Source organism: Podarcis melisellensis (assembly GCF_964234715.1).
Source record: "Podarcis melisellensis genome assembly, chromosome: 5".
Lineage (NCBI taxonomy): Eukaryota > Metazoa > Chordata > Lepidosauria > Squamata > Lacertidae > Podarcis > Podarcis melisellensis.
In genome coordinates, this window is record NC_138537.1 from 33,793,394 (window position 1) to 33,807,218 (window position 13,825).

The 13,825-nt window shown below is 41.0% G+C and overlaps 1 protein-coding gene across 6 annotated transcripts in view; it reads left to right on the top strand.

The window, feature by feature from the left end:
- Window positions 1-13,825, top strand: part of PIK3CB (phosphatidylinositol-4,5-bisphosphate 3-kinase catalytic subunit beta) — a 103,236-nt gene that overhangs the window by 48,478 nt on the left and 40,933 nt on the right. For 4 of the 6 annotated variants that reach the window (XM_081910340.1, XM_081910339.1, XM_081910341.1 and 1 more), the window contains exon 2: window positions 1,829-1,968. The exons of 1 other annotated variant lie outside the window; for it this stretch is intronic. The gene's annotated coding sequence lies outside the window, so the exon portion shown is untranslated. The remainder of the gene's footprint in view (window positions 1-1,828; window positions 1,969-13,825) is intronic. One more of the 6 variants, XM_081910343.1, reaches the window with a different exon arrangement.

The window sequence follows — 13,825 nt, forward strand, 5'->3', positions numbered from 1 at the left end:
TTTTCCAGTAAGTCTTTATATTTTGTCCAGACATTAAACACTGCTTTTCTGACAATATGGTTCTTAAAGGCCTTATTGATCTTAGCCTTATCATACCACAGGTATGCATGCCAACCAAATGCATTGTTATAACCTTCCAGGTCTAACACATCAGTGTCTTCGAGAAGTAGCCAATCTTTTAGCCAGCAGAAAGCTGCGGCTTCATAGTACAACCTTAAGTCTGGCAGGGCAAAGCCCCCTCTTTCCTTCGCATCTGTTAATATCTTAAACTTGATTCTGGGCTTTTTGCCCTGCCAGACAAATTTGGAAATATCTCTCTGCCACCTCCGGAAACACTCCGTTTTGTCCACAATTTGCAATGTTTGGAACAGAAACAACATCTTTGGCAATGCATTCATCTTAATAGCAGCAATTCGGCCTAACAAAGAAAGCTTCAGTTTTGCCCAGCTATCCAAGTCTCTCTTAATTTCCGACCAACATTTTTCATAATTATCCTTAAATAGACTCAGATTTTTGGCTGTTATGTTAACCCCTAGGTACTTTACCTTTTTCACCAATGATAATTCTGTTTCTCTCTGAAACCGTTCTGACTCTGTATCTGTCATATTTTTCCCTAACACCTTCGTTTTTTGTTTATTTAGCTTAAATCCCGCCACCTGACCAAAATCGTGTATCAGTTGTAATACTCTTTTCGTACTAGATTCTGGCTCCTGATGATAATAAACAATATTTGAGCCACACTGCCAAAAAATAGTGGGGAAATGTCCTTCCTTTCCTGTTAACTGATCCTGTGTATTTAATTTTATTAGCATAGGCTGAAAGGAAGTTCTTAACATCTGGTATGTTTCTTCTGATGTGTAATGACTTAGTAGAGATCTGTCATTTGAGTACACAAGTTATCTGAAGCTGACTTTGAATAGCTATACTAGGCTTGTAGTTGGCCACAAACCTAAGGCAAAGTACAGTTCCTTCCTGGGATTGCAAAGCTTTGTACTGATACAGTGTTTGTACTTCTGATACTGTAAGAGGGTGTGCAGCTGCTGCATCTTTTGCTCTTTTCAGCTGGTCATCTCCTCATCCATCCCACTGCATATTGCTGTAGTAGAACCATGTAGAGCCAAGGCAGTCATAGCAGGTGGGTGAAAGCGCCCATGAAATATCAGGGCAGGAGGCACAGTGGTTGGCTCCTACCTTTGTGTTTTAGAGCCTTTAGAACAGAAATGGGGAACCTCTGTAGACCTCTAGATGTTGTTTTACTCTAACCTCCCTCAGCAGAGCTCCAGTCAACATGGCCAATGGTAAGAGATGACGGGGGTTGTAGTTGCACAACATATGGAAGGCTAGAGGTTTTCCACTGTTGCTTTGAATGTATATGGGCATGCTCCAGGTAAGAACTTAGCAGTCCTTTTCCTTCAGGAGCATGACCTGCCAGAGCTGTCATTCAGGCTGTTTTGTAGCATTCAGTTCCTTGTGTTGAATAGTTTACTGCAGTGCCACTTATTGTCTATGCCAGAGCAAGCCTAAGGGGAGTTGGGTTCCAGCAACATCTGAAGAGCACTTTGTTGGCTTCCCTGCATCTAAGCCAATAAATTAGTGAATATATTATTACTGTTTACAGTATTATTATTATTACCACCATTATTATTATTATTAACAGTAAAATTGTGTAGATTTCACATGATGTACTGTGGAATGTTCAGGGAGAGTATTTTGGCTGGATGTGTGTTTATTAAGGGCTAATTTGGAGTTTCAGTAATTTAAAATTTCATTTCATGTAATTATTTTGAAAACATGCCGATTCCCCTTTCTTTTTCTTCTTTTCTTAAAGGCTAACTTTTGAACATCTGATAGAGCCTTCCAAGGAAACCAGGAGAAAAGATGGTTTGTACAAATAAGCTTACATAGCCAGAATGAAATTAGAAGAGTTCTCTGGGAAAAAGCAAAAATGTAAGCTCTTCCTTTTTCAAGGTACCATTCCATACTTATGCTACTTATTTATCTCTTAATAACATGTTTAGAGGAAAAGTCTAGGTAGCTGTTACTATAGATCAGCTCTTAATGCATGCTCTGTTGGAAAGAGTAGAGCTTTTAACCCTAAACTCAGTGTTTCCTCTCCAGACACACAGGGAGGGGAGCAGGTTTGCATCAGCAGGTGAAACCTTTCTTTTGTATGTTTAGACGTGGGTGGGAATGAAGCTCCTTGAACACAGACCCTTTGTGATCAGATCCCCTGATGGTATAAGTGTCTTTGTGCCTACAGCTATATGTTCATAGAGCCCTGTTTTCATCTTTGAACACTCAGGAGACAGGATTGGCTTTTCCTTCACATGTGTAGAACAAATGTGCATAAAGGACTTTTGTGTCTGTCATTTAAAAAACTTAAGATACTGGGCATATTTCTGTTATGTTAAAAATCTCGCTCAGAGCTAGAAAACCCTATGCAGTTCGTTTAGGTAAGAATAAGTCCTTAACAAATATCATTAACCACAAATGATGATGTGGAATAATGGTTTAAAGTGTAGTTGCTAACCATGGTTTACCTCTGTATCATGTATAAGGTCTTCTCCAGTGTCACTGTTTTAACTGTGGCATGCTGGCTTTGCTAGTGGCTTACTATTCTCGTCCCATGGGGACAAGTCTTATTCTGGCAAGCAAAACCATGAATTTATTACATTTTTGTAAATTTAACTCTGTTTAAGGCAAAACACCATTGTGTTAATTATCTTAAACATTTGTCTGCACTGTAACAATTTGCCCGAATTCAGTAGATCTTAGACAAAATAGAGGTTGCATGAAGAATGAAGACTCTGTCTCCCCAAGATGTTGCTGGATTATAGCTTCCATCATCCTTGATTATTGGCCAGTCTCTCTGGGTCTCATATGAGTTGTAGCCCAACAATATCTGGGGAAGGCACAGGTGTCACATTGCAAAACTCATCCAATACTTTGAGAAGAAGAAAAATAACTGCAGGGGGCTGCAGACCTCACCCAACTAAAGTTGATTTTCCACTAATTTTCTCAGTAAACAAAAATGAGACAGTTATGTGCCTGCCATGTAGCATCTGGGTTTGTGTGGACAGATGTTTGATTGCAGAAATGAACCTGGATTTCCCATTGTCACACTTTGGGGCCACTGCACAATGCAGGAAATCTCATACTGGATACCTCCATTCTTCAGGCCTAGCTAAGCAGCTGTTCCAATCTAGGCTCCTGAGATTTTCTGAGTAATTGTAAACAGGAAGTGTTCTGGAACAGTCATAGTTCCACCTACTACTTCATCCTATTAGTCATTAAAGGAACTTGATATTTATCAGGCCTGATTATTCTTGTATGGCATCTGTAAATGGGAATCTTGGGGGGGGGGAGAGATTGATTATTATATATTTTTTAATCTCACCCTTCAGTTGAAACAAAACAAAACTCACAAGGTATATAAAAGATACATAGGGGAATGTTTTTCTTCTACTTCAGGTAGGCAGGCTGCTAAGGATAAAATAAGTTTTCTGTATTGTCTTATAACTACTGCTCATACTTTTCTGCAGCTGAGTAATGAATTGCAGCTTGTTTGCTTTTTTTGGTTTGAATTCTCCATTTACCCATTTTTGTTTTTGTTTAATGCATTTTCCTCATTCAGCATTGATTTCTTTTATGGGGTACATCTGTTTATGACACTTAAAGAGCTTGAATAGAAGAGAATTCTGTGGCTCTTAATTACTGAGGACCCCCATTAAATCAGTTGGCATACTGGATACTTTTTCAATCCAGTAAATGTAGTGTTGATAGGCAAAGCTAAGAAAATACTACCTTTTAAAAAGATATACCCTTGATTTGCTTCTTGAAGGTCGGTGATTGGGCATTTGATCAGTCAAAAAGGAGTGGTCAAGTTGTTGTTTTTAAGCCTTTAAAGTTATAGAAAGAAAGATCACAAACAACAAATTTGTTACCTGTGTAAATTACAAAAACAAATTGATACTGGTAAACAGTGGGTTGCACCAATGCTAAATGCTAAACCTACTCAGTGTGAACCCATTGACGTAGATGAACTAACTTAGAGTAATTGATTTCAGTTGACCAACTATTAGGAGAATTTAGTAGCATTCTGTGACTGCCACCCCCCCCCCTTTAAATGAAATATTTTATTTCTGCCTCTGCCTGTACCTCAGGAAGCTCTAGATGGTATACATAGTTCTGACTAGCCCAACATCACCTAATGAGCAAGTGTAGATTTGTGCCTGGGTTTTGCTGGTCTTAACTCAACACGTGACTTTGCTGTGCATTGGTATTTGTCAAAAGCAATTGCTTGTGTTCCTGTTTGAAGATGTTTGAAGATGCTTGCAGTTATAACAGGCCTGTGGTAGAGATGTGAAGCTCCAGGGAGAAATGGAAAATTGGAGGGGTAAACACTACATCCCTCCATTTTTTCCTCCCCCCCCCCCCCAGTTTTTTCCCTGAAAAATTGGTTAACACTTAGGGAGAAACGGGCTGTTTCCCAGGGGTCCCCCCCCCCCGAAAAACTGAAAGAACCAGGAAAAGTATCTCTCTGTGTATATATAGCACCTGGGGATAGATGTCAGAGAGTAAAAGCTAAAGTGAAATTTGGGACCTAATACTAGACACATAAAGGAACAAAGAAATAGGAATGTTCTTGTTGGTATTCATGGTAGTTAGAACTAAATGTTGAGATATTGATTGCAACTGTCAAATTCCTGTTTATTTTTCAGTGGGTGGTATGAGAACAGAATAGACTTCATGAAAATCATTTATAAGCCATTTATGTTTTCAGTAATAGTAATACTTAGCATTTTTTTATTACTTGGAGTGTTGAGTACTCTTAATGTACTCAGAAATCCTTACACCACCATCTCCAGCCTGGGGGATCCAGATGTTTTGAACTGCAACTCCTATCAGCCTCAACTAGCATGGCTATTGGCCATCCTGTGGGTAGTGGTAGTCCAAAACATCTGGAGGGCACCAGATTTGGGGGGGCTCTCCTATAATGTAGGTAAATATTACATTGAATATTACTTCATCCTACCTAGGAGTTGAGGTGAGATTTGAGAGACAATCCCCCAGCTTGTGTTCTTGGCTACTATGCCACACCAGCTGTACACCAGCTTAATCTTTGTTAGGGAGGATAAAAATCTTTTAAATACATTCTATAAATGCATGTGGTCAAAGACAGGCTTGCACAATAAGTTATTCAGTGTTGGTTATTGCGAAATCTAAGTTTCTGGATAAAATAAAAACCATTCCTAGTGGTTGTTTTAACATCTCCAAACATTGTACTTTCACAGTTATTCAGTATAATAGATATCTTCTTCAATAAGAATTATCCTGTCCAAATATTACAAGTCTTGAAAAACATCCTTGTGGTACAGCTTCCACTGTATTTTGCTCCTGAGCGAGGTTTCGTGTATCACAGAAGCTCCAAATAAAGGGAGAAAGACAGAGTAGCCACAGACATTCAAACAATGATTTCTTGCCAGCTAACTTCACTGCTATCCAGGAAGGGGATATTCTGTGTAATGGTGCAGAAGGACCTGTCAACGGCTGTCTTTCATAGCTCAGGAAATCAAATATTCTCTCGACTACAGCAAGCTTTGCTAATATTGAACAATTCAGAGATCAGACTGAATCTGCAGTACTATGCATACTACTTTGGGAGTAAGTCCCATTGAACTCTGTGGAAATTAACATCCAAGTAAGCATGTATAGGATCAAGTTGCCCTGCAGAATTCAGCCCTGACCACAAAATCACACTGTCATTGTTCTAAGCAGCTGTGTAAAGCTTATGAAATGTAACAAGAATGAAAATATTTCATTTAAAAGTATTGAATGTCTATATTACTGTTTCCACTCTTCATTAGTGTTTGCTTATAGAAGGAGTGTGAATGTGTGGTGTAATGTTTTTAATATTATAAAAATACAAAAGAGGCACAATGTAGGAAAATACTGTAACATAGAGAAGAAATAACAAAGGTGCACCTTGTCCAGAAATTTCCAGAATATAACAAATGTGCTTCTTTAATAAATGTGTTTAATCCTGAAGATGCTATTTGGAAATTGAGGGAGCAATAGAGTTTTCCCAAATGACAGCAAAGCAATGGTGAGAATATTTATTAATAGTTCTTAATTTCAACAGCCAATTTCATCAGCAGAACAAAACTGCTTCAGGGTCTTGAAGTATTAAATAGTTAGTCACTTCATTTCATTTACCAAGAATGTACAGTATGTTTAATGTTATGTATGTTAGTTTCTCCAGGGTAGTTGTTAAAGTCTGTGATCACTTATTGAAATATCAGGGTTTGTAATGAAACATACTTGAAGCATTGATAAGGGTTGAAGGTTACTAAAGAAGAACTCCTCCTAATTACCTCTGAGGGGAACATCCTATATGAAAGCTGCTATGCTGTGGTAATAGTCCCCTATTGTAAAGAAGTTCGGCAGAGTTCACTGGGTGATAATTTGAGGGCCAAAGTAGGAATTACACGGGAGCCATGTGTCTTATCAGAGTTTGCCTTCTTCACATATATAGCTACTGGGCATGAGGATTAAGTATGTTGGAAGTTGCCTGATGCCAGGCTACCCTGTTTTCCATGTAGCCTAATATTGTCAGCAACATCTAGAGGTGCACAAGCTCCCCATGCTGACTTTAATTGTATCATTTTGTATCACCTTGTATCACCTTTACTGGAGACCCAGTCAGTCACCCACTAATTTGAATAGATGATGTATTTAACAGAAAGTATTTGCAGGCTGCATTTGATGTATTTGCAGGCTGTTTGTTCATTTGACCTCTGAAGAAGACCTTTAAATAACAAATGCCCAAAATGTGCTGTTTTGAAAACAAGGTCCTCATTTTGCCAACATCTTGAGATACTATTTCCTTTGGTCTGGGTTTGTGGGGTTTTTTTGGGTTTTTTCATATGAGACATCCTTTTTCATGGGTGGTTGTTCCGTCATGTCTTGTTCAGACCCTGAGAGGTATGGGCCCTGTACTTTTCATAGTCATGAAATTATGCCTGGTAAGAATATGCCCTTACACAACAGTAGAGATAAAATTTGTAGGCTGACCTGTGTGTGCAAGATATTTCATGTGTACAGCTGTACTTGAGATTTCATCTTTGTGTGAATGCTTGGAGATAGGCTAATCTGGTGTGCCTCCAGGTATTGTACAAAGTAGCTAAATTACCAACTGTAATTCACAGTCAGTGCAGAAAACATTTCAGGGAGGAGCCATAGGGGAGCTTGCTCCCACAGAGCCAACAGAAAGGGCCTTGCCTTCTCACCTCTTTCTCAGACGCAGCCAATATAATTTTAGGTCCTGTGGTTAACAGTTTGAACTGGGGGAAAATCAGCCGATGTTCAGTTTTTTAGGTTCACCTCTTTCTTCAGTTCTTCACTAAGACGCAAAATATCCTTAGCTCCTAGAATAGTTACTCTAATGCTCAATATTATCTACAACAAGGATCCTGAGATTTTCTGGTTGACCCAACCATTTATTGATTATGGTATTCAAACCCAGGGAAATCCTTTTCTTTTTCACACTTCCTTTGGCAGGGAGTGAGTGGGTTACAAAGATAAGAAAGAGAGACTGGTGGGGTGAATTTGCCATGGGATTGTGAATGGTCTGAGACAGAGGAATCTAAGATTTGGAGAACTTCAAGGACACTCAACTGAGAACCTGCACTGTGGTGGGAGACTTTAGAACAGAAGTGTCTTTTTTGTATGTTAAGAGACTTTTCATATCAGCAGTGTAGTAACACCTTTAAATTATCTCTAACAGTAAATCATAGATAGCAGTGATGAATGAAACAACGTAATTAGAACAAAAATCTGAAGATATGAAAAACATATATTTATCTACTTTTATGATACAAAAGAATTGGAAATCATGTGCCTCCTTTTACAGTTTTGCATCTGGGTAGAAATGTTGATAATTGAGCCCCTCTCTTCAATAGAGATGAGCTAACCCCCCCCCCCCCCGCAGTTCTGCCCCATTTTCATTCCCAGATTCTATTATGGCTTAAATTTAATTACAGTTATAAGTTGCTAGAAAAGGGGCGATACTACATTACTGACTGAGTCAGGTAGTCATGTTGAAAATTGGTACAAAGTGCCAGGAAAAGAAACCATTATTAAGATCAACTTTATAATGGATCATGTGAGTTTTTTGAGATAACGTGGGTTCTGCATGTTTGGGATAAGCATTGTGAACACTGATTCATTGACAACTTGACCCCCTGAACTGCAGTTGACCTATACAGATGCATGCTGTTCCAAAAGGCATTACAGCATCTCTTTCTATTGTATTAGAGCAAATGAGAAGTGCTACGAATTACTGAGCATGCCATGCATACTCTTAATAGAATAATTAGGAAGCAAACTAAAGAGTACTTTAAAAGGGATGTGCAGAACAAAGGCAGGGGCTTCCGCTCAATGTTAAGCCATTTTGTTTTTAATTATTTATACCCTCCTTCAGAGAAACAGTGTACAGTATACCGGTAGCTCTTCCACTGTGAAACACATAATGCCTTCCGGTAAACACACTGCATTGATGAGCCATGCTGAAGTAAAAGTCTCTTACAAACCTGATCACTTGGGGAAGGCCCATAGCTCAATAGGAGAGCATGTGCATTGCATGCAGTCAATATTTGGAATCTCCAGGTAGGGCTGGTAGAGACTCCTGCCTGAAATCCTGGAGAGCTTCTGCCAATCAACAATAAACAGTACTGAGCTAAATGTCCCAATGGCTTGGCATAATAAGTCTGCTTCCTATACCCACTAGGAACTTCTGTTGAACTGGATGGGACCTAACACTCCAGGAACTAGGCCATAGTACATATGACACAGTTCTGTGCATGTTAATTCAGAAGAAAGTCCCACTGTGTTCTGTGTGGCTTACTTCAAGGTGAGCGTATGTGGGATTGTGGCCTTGTGATCTAAGCCTTAGACCTGGCAGGGGCCAAAGATTATTCAATTCACTGTCTTAAAATGGCATTCTGTTAAATGATATTCAATATATGCCATCTTTTACCTAAGTTAACCATAAACGCTGGTGGTATGCACCCGCCACAGGATTCACGTTGTATCTGTTGTGTTACAAAACAACTTGAACTGTGTTGAATCCACTGTCTTTCTGATTTGGCTTGTTATTCAAGTCTGCATCATATGTCTTAAATCCAAAAGTCTTGTTTCTCCCATCCTATTGACTGAAACAGGTAATCTGAAAACAGAAATGGATGGAACTTGAAGGCAACAGAGCTCTTCCTGGGCCAGTCAAACTGCAGGGTTTTTGTGTGCGTGCAGGGAACCTTGACAATTTTTTCTAACCTTTACTTTTTTTCACAGAATTGGATGCAATTTGCAGGCAATTTGTTGGCCTCTCTGAAGGGATAAAGAGTTGTATCCAATGCAGGACTTTTGTTTCCTCTTATGCCCCTGCTCTCCCCAGCCCCCCAGTGCTGATTTTGAGGGTGCAGAGGGGACTGGAGGGAACAGGTGGGGAAATTATTTGTATGCAAAGAGCTGAAGCATTGGCTACATCCCAAAGTCTGCCATTTTCAGTAGAATAGGTGTAGTGGTTTTCCTACAAGGGCAGACTTTATCTTGTGGGGGTGGGTTAAATAGAAATCAGTCTGGAAACTGGTGGCAACAAGGTGGTGCCCCTGGATAATTGGGTAATGATGGGTTGGCAATGAGCAGCACAACTGGGATTGTACTTCCATAGCTGAGTATGGATCTGTGTATGTGAAGATGCAGGGACGCAGGTGGCGCTGTGGGTTAAAGCCTCAGCGCCTAGGACGTGCCGATCGAAAGGTCAGCGGTTCGAATCCCTGCGGCGGGGTGCGCTCCCGCTGCTCGGTCCCAGCGCCTGCCAACCTAGCAGTTCGAAAGCACCTCCGGGTGCAGGTAGATAAATAGGGACCGCTTACCAGCGGGAAGGTAAACGGCGTTTCCGTGTGCGGCTCTGGCTCGCCAGAGCAGCGATGTCACGCTGGCCACGTGACCCGGAAGTGTCTTCGGACAGCGCTGGCCCCTGGCCTCTTAAGTGAGATGGGCGCACAACCCCAGAGTCTGTCAAGACTGGCCCGTACGGGCAGGGGTACCTTTACCTTTACCTTTTTATGTGAAGATACTAGACCTAGAAAAGTAAGAAGACAGCTTTAATAGAAATTAATAATACTCACCAGGAAGGACTCAATGTAATGGAATCACAGGCATCTTAAAACTGGAGGCAGGAGAATGAAGCCTTGAACTAGCAAACTAAAACTGGGAGAAATAACATTTTAAATGAATGAAAAGCAACACACACGGCAGTTTGTGTGGGATGGGGACTCTAATAAAAGATTGCAGAAGCCTAAAGATAAATAAGAATGGAATAAAAAATAAGTAAATGGTATTTGTTGGAAAATAGAAAGGGACTGAAATAAAAAGGAACAAATAAATCATGTGAAAACGGAAACAGAATTGAAGTAACCTGGAACGATCCTATACAGTGGTGCCTCGCAAGACGAAATTAATTCGTTCCGCAAGTCTCTTCGTCTTGCGAGTTTTTCGTCTTGCGATGCACGGTTTTCCATAGGAATGCATTGAAAATCAATTAATGCGTTCCTATGGAAAAAGCCTTCCCCCGACCTCTTCTGGCGGGCGGCATTTTAAAATCGCCCGGGACAGCGGAGGACTTCTCCGCTGTCCGGGGCGATTTAAAAGCCCCTGGGAAGGCAGGCAGGGGGGACAAAGGCTTTCCCGCCCGGCCGCCCGGCTTCGGGACATCGTTCCGATGCCGGGCGGCTGGGGGAGGCGTTCCTGCCCCACCGCCCGGCATCGGGACGATGCCCCGAAGCCGGGCGGCGGGGGGAGGCTTCAAAAGCCGTCCGGGGGCTTTTAAATCGCCCCGGACAGTCCCGGGGCGATTTAAAAGCCCCCGGTTAGGCAGGCAGGGCCTGCCTTCAAAAGCCTGCCTGCCTTCAAAAGCCGTCCGGGATAGCGGGAAGCGCTTCCCTGCTATCCCGGACGCTTTTAAAATGCTGGCGGTGGGGAGCAAAGCCTTTCGCCCCCGCCGGCCTTCCTGGACCTCTTCTGAAGTCCGGAGGGGGGGAAAAGGCTTTTCTCCCCACCGCCAGCATTTAAAAAAAGGTCCCCGAGATTTCCCTATGGGCTTTCGTCTTGCGATGCAAGCCCATAGGGAAAATCGTCTAGCGAAGCGTCGCAAAAACCGAAAAACCCTTTCGTCTTGCGGGTTTTTCGTCTTGCGAGGCATTCGTCTAGCGGGGCACCACTGTACTGAGCTCTCTTAAAGGTTTACAAACTAAGAATGAACACAAATTGATTGAAGTATTGATTTTTTTTAACTGTTATGAAAGAGACAGTGATTCAGAAGGGCACCAACACCCTTCCCTCAAATCACTGTGTTCGGAGTGCCCTGTGAAAATAATTCACTGTGGTTAAAACATAGACCTGTTCAACAAAATGAAAGATTCCACCCCCCACCCACCCAGGCCAAACACACACGCTCCCCTACTCAAGTTTAGGGTCTTTCTCTAGTCAGTTTGGTCACTTTAAATTGAAGAAGGCAGTGGTTTGGGGCACCCGAGTTCACAGAACAACTTTAGCAAGGCCCTGATCCACCTTGAGATTCCTTATTAATGATGCAGTCACTCCTATTTGCTTCGTAATTTGTACTGCACATGAAGGTGATAGACACCCCTACCAAATACTGCAACTCACAAGCACAAATTATGTAGAAAATGTGATTATTATGTATTATGGTATCTTCAGAAAAAAGTAAAACATATATTTTTAAAGAAATACACAGTTGACTAGGAATATTTGGCAGTTTTTCAATGCAGCATCATGTAGAATACTTCTCTACTGTATTAAAATGTGAGGTGAGTTTACATCATCAAGTGCAGCAACTCAAGCAAAGTTAAAATAGAAAAGTTCCAAACTATTGTTTTATATATAAACTGTATACTATTTTGTATATAAATGCATAAACACGCAAGAAAATGTACTTGCAGAAACTACAAACATTAAAACAAACAGTTGCGTGATTCTCTGAACAAAAAGTGTGTTTCTACCAACACTTTTAAATTTACCTGTCACATTTACCTATCACATATGATATGACAACCATCTTCAGATATCTCAAGGAAGAGGGAACAAGCTTGTTTTCTCCTGCTCTGGAGGGTAGGACCCGAACCAATGGCTTCAAGTTACAAGAAAGGAGATTCCGACTAAACATCAGGAAGAACTTTCTGACAGTAAAAGCTGTTTGACAGTGAAATGGTCTCCCTCAGGAGGTTGTGGACTCTCCTTCCTTGGAGGTTTTTAAGCAGAGGTTGGATGGCCATCTGTCTTGGATGCTTCAGTTGAGATTCCTGCATTCCAGGGGGTTGGACTAGATGACCCCTGGGGTCCCTTCCAACTCTACAGTTCTACTCTACAGATTTAAATCAACTTTACAGATTTCAACTTTCTTGTTTAAAATATTTTTATACTCTCCTTCATCAAAATGATTTTGAAGTTGTATTGTTTCAAACAAACAATAGTTAAAGATAACAAAACAAGAAGCTGCAGTTAAATTATTATTATTATTTTAATGGAAGCCAAACCTGCCTATCTTCTTGCACTTGGTGGAGGAGGAAGAGAGTGTGAGAGCCAAAGGCCCACTAACATTCATTCCCATCACAGTGAACTATGGTTCATCATGATGTCTGAACTGGCTCATTAGGTATAAATAGTTGCATACAAACTTTTCCCCCCTTTTGCTGTGGGCTGTTTAAAATTCCTCTCATGTAACTATTTGCCACAGATGGATCTTTGGCATTATTTCAACTGCTGGATGTGAGGGTGTTAGTCATTCACAGGCATCGCCTTGCATTATACAGTTTGGCCTGTGATTCATTCTCATAGCAGTCTCATGGCTGTGACAAGTGCCATTTTCTGTATAAATACTTTGCACTTCTCTGACCTTTATGTTGTCCGCAAGTGGCACAAATTAGAATGGCGACTGGATGTCATTTCTGAAATAAGCTAATCTGTTTCGTTGATAAACAAAACGCTCACTCATTCCTTTCTACTGTGCAGTTGTTGTATTTGCATATTGAAAACACGCCCCCGAATGCTAGTTTGATTTCAGCGCTTGCGAATTGATCTTCACCTGGGACACTTCCTCCCTCCTGGCAGCTTCCTATTTGAATGCACAGTTTAATAATAAACCAGAAGTTTATAAAATGGTATCCACACAAAAAAGAGGAATATATTTGGTTCAGGTTTTTGTTGCTCTTCCCTTCCCCAAGCCTGTGATTTTCAGCCTGTGTACTAATTTAGTGCCCCTGACATCTGAAAAACGTTTAACCCCCTGAAACAGTTCCCAAGTCCTAAAATTGCAGGCATCAAATGTCATCTGGTGAGAGCAGGATTGCTTATAGGATTACATCTAGTTCACACATGACATTGTGACATGATCACCACTTGAAAAAAGCCATTAAATGGAAGAGAGATTGTGTGGTATGCTGTTCATGGGATTCACTTCCCACAAGGCTCCAGTGATTTTCGCCATGTCCATTGTGACATCTTTGCAAGAATGAGGTGAAAACTCCTGGGATGAGGGTAAGCTTCTGACATGAATGGCTTACTGTGTAGGGAAATTTGGGCTTACACTCTCATATCCTGTGCATCCACTGTGCTCCCACTGCTGTATTTTAAGTTGGTATTGTGTACACAGCCTTGCGCTCTGTAGCAGTTTGAAGCCACTTCCATACCTCTTTACTGCATGGGTGGACTTAGCCCTGTATACATTGCTAAACTGTTAATTGAT